Here is a 17,657-nt window from a genome sequence, read left to right on the forward strand (position 1 = left end):
CCATTTATTTGTGCATAATTTGGTTCCCTGCCTCTTAAAGATTTCCAGATTCATTCCTTTGTGGTCAGAGAAATTACTTTGTATAATTTTAACCTTTCTGACCTCTTTGACATTTCTTCAGTGGCCTAGTATGTGATCTCTCCAGAATGATCTATGTGTGCTCAAGAAGAAAGTATATCCTGCTGTATTTGTATGTAATGTTCTGTATATGTCTATTAGGTCTAGATCCACTAATTTATTATTCAAGGCCTCTGCTTCTTTATCAATACTCTGAAAAGCTGGTCTGATGGTAATAATGGTTTATTAAAGTCTGCTAATATAATAGCAGAGGCATCTATTTCTCCTCTTAGTTTTTCCAAAGTTTGGCACATGGATTTTGAGGTATCTTGGTTAGGTGCATAAATGTTTATGATTGTTCTTTCTTCTTGACAAATTACCACTTATATTAATGTATAGTTTCCTTCTTTGTCTCTTACAATAGTTTTGCATTTAAAGTCTATTTTGTCCAATATTAGTATAGCCATTTTTTTTGCATGTAATTTTTTATACTTTTTTAATTTTTTACACTTTTTTATTGAAGTTAATAGATTACAAAGAACATAAAAGAACATAAGAGGTTCCCAATACTCACCCCACTCCCCACCCCCCACCCCATCATTTTTATAAATTGTATATTTTTAAAGATATAGACATCATAAAAAAAGTTACATTAAAAAATATAGGAGGTTCCCATATACCTTCCACCCCCCTTCCACACCAACAACTTCCTCCATCATTGTAGCACACTCATTGCACTCAGTGAACACATTTTGGAGCACAGCTGCACCACATAGATAATAGTTTACCTTGTAGTTCACACTCTCCCCCAGTACATTCAGTGGGTTATGGCAGGATAAATAATGCCCAGCAACTGCCCCTGCATTATCATTTAGGACAACTCTAAGTCTCAAAGATGTCCCCACATCACATCTCTTCTTCCTTCTCCCTGCATCAGCAACTACTGTGGCCACTTTCTGCAACTCAATGCTACAATTTCTTCTATTACTAGTCACAATAGTTTTATAGTAGAACATCAGTAAGTCCATTCTAATCCATATTTTATTCCTCCATTCTGTGGACCCTGGGATGATGATGTCAACCTCCTTGCTTCCCTGTAAGGTGTGTTTCTTGAGAAAGAAAATATATCAGACATATGCCCATATTCATTCTGCTATTCTGTGTCTCTTGATTGAGTTTACTCCATTGTTACTAAATATTATTACTGTCAAGCAATTACTTAATTTAGCCATATTTTGTTTGTGTATGTCATATGCTGTTTTTGTTTCTCCTTTCATATTTTTATTCTTACCAATAATCTTCTTTCCTACACTTGTCCAAAGCTCTATCCCATGTTTCTTCCTTTCAACTTGCAGAACTTCCTTCAATATTTCTTGTCAGGTTTCTTGTTGACAAGCTCTCTTAATTTCCACTTATCTGTGAGGATTTTGAATTCTCCACCATCTTTGAAAGCCACCTTTGCTGGATAGAGAATTCTTGGCTGGAAGTTTTTTCTTTTAGCACCTTAACTATATCATACCACTGCCTTCTTGCCACCATGGGTTCAGGTGTGAAACCAGCACTTAATCTTATTGAGCTTCCCTTGTTTATGATGGGCCACTTTTCTCTTTCTGCTTTCAGTATTTGCTCTTTTGTCTTCAGAATTGCACAATTTGACAAGAATGTGTCTTGGGCTGAACCTTCACAGACACCAGGAGCCATTTTGTTTTTAACACATGTCAACAGACTTCGGTGGGGGAAGTAATTTACTCTTTATGGTGTTTTGACTGTTAAGTTTCTACCCCAAATAAATATCCTTTATAAAAACCAACAGACTTTGCATTAGCACCCTTTTGGCTAATACAGAATTTGGCACATGTGTTGGTGCATGTGGAATACCAAAAGGCTAGAATGGTTTTATAAATGGGTAGGGGGTATTTTTGGTGGAATTGTGAGATGCTTGATGGAAAAGGCCTAGAATGCTTTGAAGACACTGTTGGTAGTAATACGGAGTATAAAGTTATTTTTTATAAGCTCTAGAAGGAAATAGTTGTGAAATGCTTGATATAAAAGGCCTAGAGGGTTTTGAAGAGACTTTTGGAAGGAATATGGATGCTAAAGAGACTTTTTAATGAGGCTTAGAAATAAATGATGAAACTGTTATTGGAAACGTGCAAAGGTGACTTATGTTTTAAGATTGCAGAAAACTTAGCAAGATTAACTCCTGATGTTTTATGGAAGGCAGAATTTGAAAGTGATGAGCCTGTATTTAGCTGAAGATCTTTTCAAAGTAAAGTCAGAGAATGGGGCTTGGATTCTCCTTGCAGCTTATACTAAAATGGTAGATGACATAGATAAGCTGAGAACTGAATTGTTGGGCACAATAAATCCAGAAACTGATTCTGGTGATTCCAAGCTTTTGGATAGCAAGGTCCTAGATGATAGTGCCCCATTGGAGGAATAAAACATGGAAGGTAAGTCAGGATTGAAAACGTAGTGATTTAGGAAAGACTTGTGTAAAGTCTTACTGATGACTTGGACTCCTGCTTCTTGCATGCTAAACCAACAAGTTTTTGAGAGCTGTATGAAAAAAAAAAGTCTGCATGGATGAAAAGGGACATGAATGAGTGATATGGAAGAAAAAGGGGCTTTAAGGGGAAAACCATGGAAGCTAAGGTCTGAAATTAAGGCATCTCCTTAGGCCAAGAGAAGGAACTCCCCCATATGTATGAAAAGGATGTTTGCCCTGGCAGCAGAAGAGAGTGAATATTCTAGCACAATGTTTTGGGAGAGGTTTGCCAGCCCAGGCTAGAGAGAGGGTGGAGCACATCCCTAAGGATTGGGGAGCATAAGGTTGACCCATCATAGGTCTGAGAGGGGTGGGCCTGCACCCGTTGTTTTAGGGAAGGCCAGGTCACCAAATCATGGCTCTGAGATTGTTGGGCCTATAATCCAGATTAGGGAGAAGGTTACATCCCCTTCACTGTACTAAGGAGGATAAGACTCTACCTCAAATATTGGGTAAAGTGTGGCCATCAGTCCAATGTTCTTGGAGGGTGAAGTCTGGAACACAGTTGCCACCCAAAGACTTGATGAGGGCAAGCCTGTCAAAAGGGTAGATGCCCATGAAGCCACAGGGTGAAGAAATTATCATTGTGAGGATGACTCTCAGACTTTGAAGTCTAATGAAGTATGCCCTGCAGGTTTAAGGAATTGTAGAGGACTCTTGATTCATGTTTCTCTCCCAAATTCTCTTTATGTTAATGCAAATGTTTATACTTTGTTCCTTTGTATATTGGAAGAAGATAAATTGTTTTGTAAATTTCAGAAGTCCACAGTCAGATGTGATTTTGCTGCAAAATAAACTATTTCTTTTTTTAAAATTTTTTGTCTTTATTTTTTAATGTTACATTAAAAAAATATGAGGTCCCCATATACCCCCCACCTCCCTCAACCCACTCCTCCACCCATATCAACAACCTCCTCCATCATCATGAGACATTCATTGCATTTGGTGAATACATCTCTAAGCATTGCTCTACCTCATGGACAATGGTCCACATCATAACCCACACTCTCCCACAGTCCACCCAGTGGGCCATGGGAGGACATGCAATGTCTGGTAACTGTCCCTGCAGCACCACCCAGAAAAACTCTAACCCCCGAAAAGGCCCGCACATCACATCTCTTCCTCCAACTCCCTACCCCCAGCAGCCACCATGGCCACTTTCTTTGCACCAATGCCACATTTTCTTCGATTACTAATCACAGTAGTTCATGAATAGAATATCAGTAAGTCCACTCTAATCCATACTCTATTCCTCCATCCTGTGGACCTTAGAATGGTTGTGTCCTCTCCACATCTATATCAAGAGGGGGCTTAGATTCCATATGGATGCTGGATGCAATTCTCCTGCTTTCAGTTGTAGGCACTCTTGGCTTCCTGGTGTGGTGGTTGACCTTCTTCACCTCCATGTTAGTTGAGTGGGGTAAGTCCAATAAACCAGAGTGTAGGGGTTGCAAGTCTGTTGAGGTTCAGGGACTGGCTATCACATGGTCAGTCTAGAGATTCAGGTCCCCTGGGTATACACTACACCCCAGCACCAACTACAGATCCAGTAAAAGTAACAGGAGAGGCTAGTGAACAAAGGTCACGTTGGAGTCCAGCTCCATCACACAGAAACACGAACTCCAAAGTAGGGCCAACTGACATGGCACTGAACTCCATCTGCCATGACCATAGAACTTGTGGGTCTCTGTAGCCCTCAGAAGAACCACTACCTGGGGTTAAATCTACTTTATCTGTCTCTGGGACTCTGTTGAGGTGTACATAAGGGAGACCCCTCTGATGACCTCCCGGCTCTTTTTTGGAGACTCATAGCCATATAAACTCATTTGTCCTTTCAATTTCCCCCTTTTATTCAGGTCAAAAAGCATTTTACACTCAATAGAGTGGATTTAAACTCCCTTCGTTCTTTGGGGCTCTTGGAGACCACATTTCAGATTGTCCCCCACTATCAAGTGGTAATTCTATCAGAAAAGAAATGGATGCATGGTATACTGAGGCAGAGAGGGGTCCATGGTTCCCGCCGCTTCTACCTGCCATAGAAAGAGCTAGACGTTTCTAGTTCTTTCCGTTCTGTCAGTGGCGGTTGTGGAAAGCAGGTGAATGTTGAGTGCCAGCAGGGCTGCTCTAAGTCCATTGCAGTAAGAGACGATGACAGAGGTTGCAGGTAGACAGTATAATCCAGGAGCTGGATGCTATATGTGGCTAATTTTTAGAGTGCCTATAAGGTAGATGGTAGCAAAGTTGTGGCATAGCCACAGGATAAGAACTAACCTTGTACCGGACTGGGATGTTAGTACATACGCTAAATTTCACAAGTCCTTGACTTCATCATGCGATGACAGGATGCTGTCCAAATGAAGGCTAGGGAGTTGCTGAGAATATTAATTTAGAGGCCACTGAGGACCCACACATGGACTCCTATGCCAACTGGTTTTCCCTTCTTTGTCACCATCTTGGGGGAAAAGGAGGTAGATTTGGGTGTTGCAAATCTGAACCACTGAGAATTTACCCCAAATGTAAATATACCCAGATGGTACCATTTTTAATGGGAAGAGACTGAATTTCCATTAATTAGGAAATTTTGAGATATCCCCCACCACCATCCATCCATGGAAATAAGGACATCAGAGGAAGATAGAAACAGTTACCAGAGTTTCTCATCCTCACCACTATGGTTATTTTGGGCCAGAAAATTCTTTTTGTGGGCGACTGTCCTGTGCACCATAGGGTATTTAGCAGCATCCCTGGCTCTGATCCTAGATACCAGAAGCAGTTACCCCCCCCCCCCAAGTTGTGACAAGCAAAAATGTCTCCCGACCTTGGCAAATGACCCCTGGGGAGGAAAATCTCCTTGAGAAACTCTGACTTGTAACAATAAAGAATTCCACATTTTGTATACAAACCTGAGGATGGAGGGTAAATTTACAAACATTGACATACATGTCTCAGCCCCCTACTGACTGCTGTGAAGAGCCTGAAACCATGCTCTTTTGTGTGTAATACATTTCCTTCGTTGTATTCAACTTTGTTCCTTATACTAAAATTACATCCAATTTATTTTTTCTCAGCACCTACTCATACTGCCTGTATTCTTACATTATTTGCATTACCTATTCTGAGATGTGCTTTCCCCTTTTGTTTTTATTTTAATTAGTTCTTCCAGTCTTCATTTGAACTTTGTCTTTATTTTTTTTAATGTTACATTCAAAAAATATGAGGTCCCCATATACCCCCCAATGCCCTCACCCGACTCCTCCCATAACAACAACCTCCTCCATCTTCATGGGACATTCATTGCACTTGGTGAATACATCTCTGAGCACTACTGCACCACATGGTCAGTGGTCCACATTATAATTTACACTCTCCCCCAGTCCACCGAGTGGGCCATGGGAGGACATACCATGTCCAGTAACTGTCCTTGCATTACCACCCAGGACAACTCCAAGTCCTGAAAATGCCCCCACATCACATCTCTTCTTTATATTCCCTGACCTCAGCAGCTGCCATGGCCACTTTCTCACATCAATGCTATATTTTCTTCAATTACTAATCACAATAGTTCATGAATATAATATCAGTAAATCCACTCTAATCCATAATCTACTCCTCCATCATGTGGACCCAGGAATGGTTATGTGCACTGCACATCTATATCAAGAGGGGGCTTAGATTCCACATGAATGATGAATGCAATTCTCCTGCTTTCACTTGTAGGTACTCTTGGCTCCCTGTTGTGGTGGTTGACCTTCTTCACCTCCATATTAGCTGAATGAGGAAAGTCCAATAAACCAGAGCATAGTAGGATTTGCAAGTCTGTTGAGGATCAGGGCATGCCTATCACATGGACAGTCCAGAGATTCAGGTCCCCTGGGTATACATTAAACCCCAGCACCAAATACAGTTCCGGTAAAAGTAACAGGAGAGACTTGAAGATGAAGATCACATCTGAGTCCAGGTCCATCACACAGAAACATGAACTCCAAAGTAGGGCCAACTGACATGGCTGACATGGCACTGAACTCATCTGCCATGACCATAGAACTTGTGGGTCTCTGTAGCCCTCAGAAGAACCACTACCTGGGGTTGTACCTACTTTATCTGTCTCTGGGACTCTGCTGAGGTGTGCATAAGGGCGACCCCTCTGATAACCTCCGAGCTCTTTTTGGAGACTCATAGCCATATAAACTCATTTGTCCTTTTCATTTCCCCCTTTTATTCAGTAAACTGTATTTCTATAAACTGATTGTGATGCAATTTTGTACTTAGCATCTGCAGCAGTTTGATAGTGTTTAAGAATTCCAAAAACAGATATTGTATGCTAGAAATTAGCCTCTTCCTCTGGGTATCTTAGATTGTATTGGATTCAGAGGTTTCACTTTTACTTGATTAAATAATGATTAGGGTTTTGATTAGCCCATCTCAGTAGATGGTTGAGTCCTTGTCCCGTAACTGAGCAGGGCTTACAGAGAAAACTACATGGCAGGGGAGGGACTTGGAATTTTGATATTGGAACCTTGAAAAGTGAACACACAAAGAAGCAGATACATGAGGAAGGAGTGAAGGCTCCATTATATATGGCAGAGGCCCTGAGAAGAGAGATTAGCCATTTGCCTGATAGTCTACAGTTGGCTTTGTGGAGAGAGTATGGCATCTGAGCCCAGAGAGAAACAAGCCCCAGGGGAGAGAGGACGCTTATCTCAGCCTACAACTGATACTGGAAGAAGCTGGGACCATGGAGCCTTAACAGGGAGAGGAAGCCTGAACCTTTGCAGACATGGGCAGTCATCTTCCTTGAACACATGGCAACAGAATTTGATGAGGGAAGTAACTTATGCTTCATGGCCTGGTAACCATAAGATTTTATCCCAAATAAATACCTTATTCTAAAAGTCAACAGATTTCTCGTATATAGCATCAGCACCCCTTTGGCTTACTAATACAGCATTATTACTGAAATAAAGTTTTCTGAATATTGTAATGTCTTTTTGAAATTAAGAGGATGGAGTGTGACATTTTGATATTTATGAATTCCAGAAAAGACATTTGATTATGTTTGTAAACTGGTCTGTTCATCTGGGTATGATACCCTTTGACTATATTAAACTCAGAGGTTTCACTTTTACTAATTAAACTAATATTAGGACTTTGATTCGGCCACTTCAGTTGGACTTTTGAGTCCCTGCACCCTTGGTTGGAGGAGATCACAGAGAAAATGACAGGGCAGAAGAGAGAGCTTAGTGTTTTGACCCTGGAGCCCTTGGGAGGGAGCCAAGCTGTTCACCTGAGAGTTTACAGATGGCATTTTAGAGAAAGCAAATCAGCTAAGACCAGAAAGGGATGAGCCCTGGGAAGATAAATGAGCCTTATGCTAACCTACACTTGAGATCAGAAGAATCTGGGAGCATGGAGCCTTAATAGGAAGAGGAAAGCTGAACCCTTATAGAGACTGACAGTGATCTTGCTCCAACACATGACAACAGATTTTGGTGAGGGAAATAACTTATGCTTTATGGCCTTGTGACTGTAAGTTGCTCCCCCAAATAAATACTGTTTAAAAAATCTAACAGATATCTGGTATTTTACATCAGCACCCTTTTGGCTAACACAACACAGAAGAATTGAAATGAGGGACACAGATATATGCACACCAAAGCTCCTAGTATCATTATTCACAATTACCAAAAGATGGAAGAAACCAAGTCCATCACCTGATAAATGGATAAACATAATGTGGTATATAAATATATGTGTGATGCAATATTATTCAGCTGCAAGAAGGAATGAAGGGCTAATCTATGCGATAACATGGATGAACCTTGAGGACTTTATAAAGAGTGAAATAAGCCAGATAGAAAGGGAAAATATTGCATAAAATCACTACTGTGAAATAAGTATAATGAGAAGACTCATGGAGGTAGAGTCTAGAATATAAGTTACCAGGACATAAAATGGTAGGCGAGAATAGTGAACTGATGCTTAATTTACACAGAATTTATAATTAGGTTGATAGAAATAGTTTGGAAATAGAGGTAATGGTGGTGCAGCAATATGAGTAAGTAATAGTGCTGTAGTATGAGTGGTTGAAAGAGAAATTTTGGGCCATTTATAATGCTAAAAGGAGAACTAGAGGATAAAATGGATGACTGTATAAGTCAGGGAAATCTAGGGTGGCAGAGAATTGTGGCAAATAGTACAAATAAAAGAATATTCTTTCAGGATCTATAACAAAAGTACATCACTAGCATAGGCTGTTGATACTGGGGAGGTATATGGGGAAAAATGAACCTAGAACATACTCCTATGGTTTGTAAATGTATTCTTGTTGGTATAGGCAGGTTTTCTCAATAGACAGACACAATAGGAAACACATGATTAAATTTCCGTTCTGGAGAAGTCCTGCTTCTTTTTCATATAAGATTAGAAAAATCCCTGGAATATATTACCTGTGCCTAATAAAAGGAAACAGGTGAATATACCAAGTGCTCAAACTTAATATTTGTATCGAGGAACCTTATTCTTGTAAAAATTTAACTAATTAAATTAATGTTAAATTTAATTAACTAATTAGAATTAATGTCTAAGATTTACCTCATGAAAACCTCCTTTATACTCAAATGTGGCCTCTAAGTCAGAATTTGCAAATAAACTCACTACCTCCCACCCAACATGGGATACAACTCTTGGGTATAAGCATCTCTGGCATTGAAGAATTGACACGAAGTGTTAATCAGGATGCATTTGGAAAAAGACCTTGACCAAAACGGAGAAATATTAAATAAAAGAGGTTATATGGCTGAGATTTCAAAGGTTAGATTATGCACATCTCAAGCCAATTTCACAAACTTCTACAATAAAAAAAAAAAACCTCAAAAAAAGTGCTCCATGGGGCTCTAGTGACATTCCAACACCAAAGAGAAGGTACACAGTCTCAAGAAATCAATGCCCCCTTTGAGGGTCGTATTTGGGAATGTGAAAATCTGTTTCCCCAATATAACATACTGAACTCATTTATAATTTCCCCCAGTCATGATCCTTCTGCTTCTTTGATTTGAACTTATAATTTTCAATATGCCTGTTAACTATATTTCCTTATTTCTGAGAGATTTAAATCTTCAGATTGTTCTTATGCCAGTTGAGACCTGAAATCTAGCAGAGTTCAAGCTAACTTCTACTCCAAAGATCTTCAAGGCCTGCCCTGGACAACTAACAAAATGATGATGATGGACAAGTCCAATTCCCAAAAGAGGGAGTATATACACCTGTAAGAAAAATAATTCCTTCCCACTGCCCCATAATACCGAAATCTTTTCCTCTCTCAGCCTGAAGCAGTCAGAGGAGAAACATCCTAAATCCCTCATGACTGAGGAAAGCACAAACATAAGGGGAATTGTAACATGGTTCAAAAAAGATTTGTTATTGTAATTGTTATCTTGTATCAATGGAGTAACTTGTAACATTGATATAAAGATAGTGGAAACTTCAAGGAAGATAGCGTCTGAGTAGGTACACAGCATTCAACTCTCTCACAACAACATATAAAGATGTCAAAGAGAGATGTTTTGGGGATCTGTAGACAAGAAAAGCATTGCATATCATCCAGGAGGCTGAGAGAAAGAGATGCAACAAAGCAAAATGAAAATCGTGAGGTACTAGGTCTTGTGAAAATGAAAGGCACCTATCCCCAAACCTCAAGGTGAACAGCTGGGTTAAACCCCAGGTTTACTACACCCAACTGAGAAGGCAGCAGATATTCCATCCCTGGGAAAAGGGAGGATGCATTGGGTGGCAGAGAGTGGTTTCCCTTCAATAAGTTTGGCTAGTAGAGCCCATTTTGAATCTCAGCTCAAGCCAGAGCATAATCATGATAAGTGGGAGACTGAAAGAGACAGCTCTGTGGAAAGATTTGCTAACAAATGTAACCTGCTGGCTGGCCCTCAATCTGCAAGGTGGATAAAAAAGTTTTTGGAGAGGAAAATGACAGCAAAGTAAGGATCTCCTAGAGTAAGCTCATCCTATAGAACAGTTAATAATCATCCAGAGTTATCTAAAGCACCTGTTTGGTTGCTCCAGGAGAACAGAAAAGCATCCTGCAAAATCCTCAGAAGAATGAAAGGAGAAGGCTGTTCATCTGCAGAGAAGATTTGTAAGTAGAGCACTCTACACCACAGTAACTGAAGTGCATCCTCCACTGGTGGCGCAAGTCATCTTGGGAGCTATTTCATGGCTGGAATTGGAGGCTCATTTTTCCATTAAGGGAGGAAGAAGACAGCGCTAGGCACCAACTTCAGCTACTGATTAGTAAATTCAGCTGGCAAAAGTATAATCCTAAGAAAAGCAACATTTTGAACCTGTCCAAGTCAGAAAGAGGTGGTAGCTGCCATTTGACTCCAACTCCTGCGTGAGGGAAAGCAAGGCTGATTGAAAATCACAGTGACAGTAGAGATCAGCTTCTTTCCACTGAGATTGGACTGCAGTCATAGCCTAGGATTCATCGCTATCACTGGCAGGGAGGAAGCTCGCAGAACCTGCACTATCCCCTTGGAATAACTGCAGGTATGTTCATCCGTCAAAGTCTGAATAGTTGGTAAACTACCAGGGCAATTGTGGTCATTTTGGATTCATATAGCATAGATTGCTGCCCACATATGCAGCTCCATTCCTACCCCAAACAAGGGGAAGAAAGGGTATGACACATCACGGGTCTCACTGCACAGAGTCTAGGCCTCCATGACTTGGATTATTAAACATTGCTGCAGCTCTGTTGCTATGTCTGGCAAAGGAGAAGGTTGGAGAAGCTTCACCAGTCCCGGGAACAACATGAACTTCTTGAGCTTCCACAGCTTACAGCACCAACTACATCTTTGGCTCCTACTACATAACCAGCAAAGGAGAAAGGGCAAGAAAGCCCTAAACTAAAGAGAGAAACTACACCCAGAAATATTACATCTATTAAGCCAAACTCCAAAACACCAACAAAAACTACAACCCATACCAAGAAACAGGAAGAAATGGCCCAGTTAAAAGAATAAAATAAGCCTCCAGATGGTAATGAAAAGTGCAATAAATGAAATTTGAAATACACTGGAATAAAATTACAGCAGATTTGAACTGGCAGGAGAAAGGATTGGTGAGCTTGAAGACCAGGCCTCCCAAAGTGAACAAACAAAACAACAGATGAAGAAAAGAATGGAAAAATTTGAAAATGGGTCAGGGAAGTAAATGACAGCAAGAGGTGTGTGAAGATACCTGTCATGGGTGTCCCAGAATAAGAAGAGAAGGGAAAAGGTGGAGAAGGAATATTTGAAGAAACAATGTAGAAAATGTCCCAACCCTATTGAAGGACATATATATCCATGTTCAAGAAGCACAATGTACTCTCATCCAAATAAATCTGAATAGACCAGCTCTGAGACAAACACTAATCAGAATGTCAAATGGTAAACACACCTATGGTTGGCGCTGGGGTTCATGTATACCCAGGAGACTTGAATCTCTGGGCTGGCCATGTGCCAGCTGAGCCCTAAGCCTCAGCAGAGCTGCAACTCCTACTCTCTGGTTCATTGGTCTTACCCAAGTCAGCTAACAGGGAGGTGAAGATGGTCAACCACCACACCAGGGAACTGAGAATACCTAAAATTGCAAGCAGGAGAATCGCATCCCTCAACCATGTGGGATCTAAGCCCCCTCTCAATATAGAGGTGGAGTGGACATCACCATCCCAGGGTCCACAGGATGGAGAAATAAAATACAGATTAGAGAGAACTTACTGATATTCTACTATAGAACTATTGTGGCTAGCAATGGAAGAAATTATAACATTGATGTGGAGACAGTGGTCATGGTAATTGCTGAGTGCAGGGAGAGGGAAGAACAGATGTGATGTGGGGGCATCTTCGGGACTTGGAGTTGTCCTAAATGATATTTCAGGGACAGATGCTGGACATATATCCCACCATAACCCACAACCCACTGAATGTACTGGGGGAGACTATAAACTACAATGTAAACTACTATCCATGCGGTGCAGCAGTGCTCCAAAATGTAGTCACCAAATGCAATGAATGTGCCACAGTGATGAAAGAGGTTATTGATGTGAGAGGAGTGGGGTGGGATGGGTGTGGGGTATATGGGAACCTCTTATATTTTTTAAAGTAACATTTATTGTGATCCGTGTATCTTCAAAAAATACAATTAAAAAAGAACTAAATATAAAAGAACCATAAAGCCTCTAGAAAAAAATGAAGGAAAACATTTTCAAAATCTGGTAGTAGGTGGTGGATTCTTAAAGGAGACAAGAGGAGGACTGAGATGGGCTACTGATCATAAAATTACATAGAAGTTTTAATTAACATTACTGTAAAAGTGTGAAAATGGAGAGAGTTGATGGTAGCACATTATAGTGAATAACAGCTGGTTTATAAATGGGAATGTGGCTGGAAAGGGCAGTCTAGGGATGTAAATGTCAAGTGAAAGAAATCTAGAGAATAATCCAGGGACTGAATAGCACAGTAAACCCAGAGGTGGATGAGAATTGTGGTAGATGCTACAGATGCAATAGTGTTCTTTGTGAGTTAGAGCAGATATATGTCACTATTGTAGAGGGGTGAGAATGTGGGGAAAATGGGAAAAATACAACTGGAGTGACCTATGGACTGTGGTTAATAGCAAACTGTAATATTCATGAAACTATGCCAAAAAATGTACTATGTTGATAATGGGGGAATATGGAAAAAGTGTGCCATATGGAACATAGTTAGTGGTAATAATCTGATATTATCGTATAATCTGTAACAAATGTTCCAACATGGTGTAGCGTGTTGTTGGACTGGTGTTGTGAGTGAGTTCTACACATATGCATGAATGTTTTGTAAGTTCACAATTTCTGTAATAAAAATATATTTATAAAATAATATGGTAGATTGGGGGAAAATAAACCAAATGTAACATATGAACTATAGTGAGTAGTAAGATCTTGATGATAATCTTTCATCATGTGCAACAAATGTCTCACAACAATACAGGGTGTTGGTGATGGCTTGATATATGGAACCCCTGTATGATGTTATGCAGGTTTGCTTTTTGAGTTCACAACTTTTACCATTTATTTATGTTCATTTATATTCATGTGTGAATGGTATACAAAATAGTAATAATAATAACAGAGTAGGTTTGGGGGAAAATATACCAAATATGACATATTTTGGTTAGTAGTAATATTTTGAGGATGCTATTTCATTACTTGTTAAAAATGTTTCCGAGAAATGCAAGGTATTGCTGGTAGGTTGAGGCATGAAAGCCCTGTATGATGTTATGCATGGTTGTTTTATAAGTTCACAACTTTTACTATACACTTATTTTTATGTATGTTTATATATGAGTGATATACTTCAAAAAATATTTTAAATAAAAAAAGCAAGCCAAAAAAAAACCCAACTTTTTTCAAGTGTCTTGTTCCAGAACCCTTGGATATGATCTGACCCCCATTACTGAACCCTATTTTGGTAACAAAAGCTGGCAACTTAAAAAATTTAGCATAAGTTGAAATAAAAACTAAAGAAGAGCCATGAAACAAAATCTCTATGCAAGAGAGACAAATTGACCGTATACTCACCAAAATATTCAGAAGCCTGAAAATCAGCAAAAAATTAAAAGACATTCTAAGAAACATGAAGAGATGTCCAAGCCAAAGGAACAAACCAAAATCATGACAAGACACCAGATTTTAAAAAAAACTAATCAATAATAATCACTCAAATCTCCTAAATTCATTTGAGGACTTAAAGAAAAATATTACTAAATAGATAAAGGATAGAAAGAATATGTTGGGTGATCAAAAAGACCAACCCTGCAGAGGATTGTGGGAAGATGTCATTGGATTAGACAGGCAAGGCTGAGCTCTGTCACAAAACAACAGAGAGAGAGCTGAAAGCTGCCCAAGGGACCTACCTTGTTGTTCCTCAGACCAAGTCAGTGCTTCATAATTCCCAGGGCAGGTGAAGGACAGAGAGAGAAGGAACCCAAAACAACAAATTGTGAGTTACTAAACATTCTGGTTACCAGAAAGACCTCCCCTCCCCAAAACCCAATATATTAAGTGGGGGTAAAGCCCCTAGCTCATTGCAGTTGAGAGTAGATTAGATGCCTATTCCCTGTCAGTTATTACAAGGGAAAAGGGAGGGAAGTCTGGGGGCTTTTCTTCAGTGACTTCGGTCCACAGAGCCTGCTTTGTATTCTGGCACCAGTGAGACAAAAACAAAGGAAAACCAAGAGAGATACACCTTGGCAGAAAGATGTGCCAATGAGCACCCATATTCTAGCCAGTCTTTAAATTGCATAAACAAAAACTGCAGTGGGATCTCTCTGTTCTTTAACTTTTAGGAGAAAATCTTCACCGTTAGTGAGTCCCAGGTATGATTTTGAACACTTAAGGTGGGCAATTTTAAAGATGTAGGATAAGTTGAGCTAAATATCAAAGGAGCAGTGTGAAAAAATAAGAACAACAGGAAAGAGAGATAAATTGGCCATCAGAGTAAATTTGCCAACATGCAGAGATGTTGAGACATCAGCAAATAAATACAAGCCATACTAGGAAACAGGAAGAGATGGCCTAGCCAAAGGAACAAAACAAATATCATGAAGAGATAGAGGATTTAAAACAATCAACAACAGTCACATAGCTCTCCTAAATCAATTACAAGAATTGAAAGAAAATATAACTGAAAGATAAATGATATTAAGAATACACTGGGTGATCAAGAAGAAAAATTGGAAAGCCTGCAAAAATAAAGTAACAGACATTATGGGAACGAAAGCCATTATGTATGAGATTTAAAAAAAGCTTTAGAGAAACATAAGAGCAGATCTGAAGTGGTCAAAGACGAAATTAATGATTTTGATGGCAAATGATCTAAACTAGAAAAGACAGAAGAATAAAAAGAGCAAAGAATGGAAAAAAAGGAACAGGGTCTCAGGTAATTGAATTACAATGTGAAATGCAAAAACATATGCATCATCAATGTCCCAGAAGAGGAAAAGGGAAAAGGGGCAGAAAAAATATTTGAGTAAACAGTGATTGAAAACTTCCCTGCCATTATGAAAGAAATAAATATCAATATATAAGAAGGACAACACACTCCAAACAGAATAAATCCAAACAGACCTACGCCGAGACAGTTACTACTCAGAATGACAAATATCAGAGATACAGAGAAAATTCTGAAAGCCACAAGAGAAAAAGAAAGCGTCAAATACATAGGAAACTCAATAAGATTAAGTGCTGACCACTCATCAGATATTACTGAGAGAAGAAATTAGTAGGATGTTTTTAAGGTACTGAAGGAGACAATGTGCAGCTAAGAATTCTGTATACTGTGAAGTTGTACTTCAATAATGAATGGGAGGACAAGCAGCAAGAAGGAGGTGGAGTAAGGAGCTCCTAGCAGTCAGCTCCTGTTACAGGGCAGTTAATAAACACACAGAGCTATCTGGAGAAAGCTGAAGCACCTGTTTGGGGGCTCAAGAAGACCAGAAGAGCATCCTGCCACATCCTTGAAGGAATGGAAGGAGGAGAGTGCCCATCTGCAGAGAAGATTCTTAAATAGAGCACTCCACACCCTGAAGGACAGTGTCCATCCTCCACTGGAGGCACAAGGCACCTCGGGAGCTGTTCCATGACTAGAATTGAAAGTTCTGCTTCACAGAAATGGGGGAGGAAGACACAATTGGGCACCAACTTCAGCTACTGATGAGTAAATTCAGTGGGCTAAAGTATAATCCTAAGGAAAGCTAAAGTTTGAAACTGTCCAAGTCAGAAAGAAGCTGGTAGCCACCATCTTAACTCCACACCTGGCATGAGGGGAAGTGGGACAAACTGAAAATCATAGTGCTGGTAGGGACTGGCTTTTTTCCATCCAGATCAGATTTTAGCTCTACCATAGGTCCCAACCCCACCTCCAGCAGAGAGGAAGTTTGGGGGACCTGTGCCAGCATCTACAGGAAATTACCGGCCAAACTGCAGAGGCCAGTGATCATACTACTATGGCAGCACAAGCTGTCCCAGGAGCTATTCTGTGGCTGGAATTTGAAGCTCTATTTCCTGAAAACAGAGGAGAAAGAGACGGTTGGCCAATTTAAGCTACTGATTGGCAGGTTCAGCTGGCTAGATTATAATCCTAAGAACAGCTGAAGTTTGAATTTGTAAAGGTTGGAAAGAGCCTCCACTTTGACTCTGTCCCAGCATGAGGGGAAGCCCAGAAGAAGGAAAATAACAGTGATGGTAGGAACTGGTCTCTTTCACCCATATTGGCCTGCAACCCAAGGCTAGGCTAATAACAGGGTGGGTTGCGGGAAAAATACACAAAATGTAAGATAAGGACTATGATTAGTAGTAATATTTTGACAATATTATTTCATAATTTGTAACAAATGTCTCATGACAATGCAAGGTGTTGGTGGAAGGTTGATGTATGGGACCCCTGTAGGATGTTATACATGTTTGCTTTTTAAGTCCACAACTTTTACTATACATTTATTATTTATGTATGTTCATATATAAATGATAAAAAGATAATAATAAGGTGGGCTGGGGGAAAACTACTTTGGTTAGTAGTAATATTTTGACAATGCTCGTTAATCACTAGTTAAAAATGTTTAACAACAATGCAAAGTATTGGTGGTAGGATGAGTAATGAGTCCTGCATGATGTTATATATGTTTGTTTTGTAAGTTCATAACTATTACTATACATGTATTGTTTATGTATGAGTGATATACTTAAATTTTTTTAAATGCAAAAAAAATGAAGGGGAATTCAAAGTCTTCACAGACAAACATAAACTGACAGAATATGTTACCAAAAGACCAGAATTAAAAGAGATAGGAAAGGGAGTGCTGCACATTGAAAGGAAAAAAAACAAGGGTGACATATTTCAAGAACAGTGCAAAATGAAGAATATTAGAAAAGTTAAATTAAAGGGTAAAATTATAGACAGTAGTATGATATGACAACAGAAAGCCAAAGGTCAATAGATAAAGTAATACCTTTACAATT

Source organism: Dasypus novemcinctus, chromosome X (assembly GCF_030445035.2).
Source record: "Dasypus novemcinctus isolate mDasNov1 chromosome X, mDasNov1.1.hap2, whole genome shotgun sequence".
Taxonomy (NCBI): Eukaryota; Metazoa; Chordata; class Mammalia; order Cingulata; family Dasypodidae; genus Dasypus; species Dasypus novemcinctus.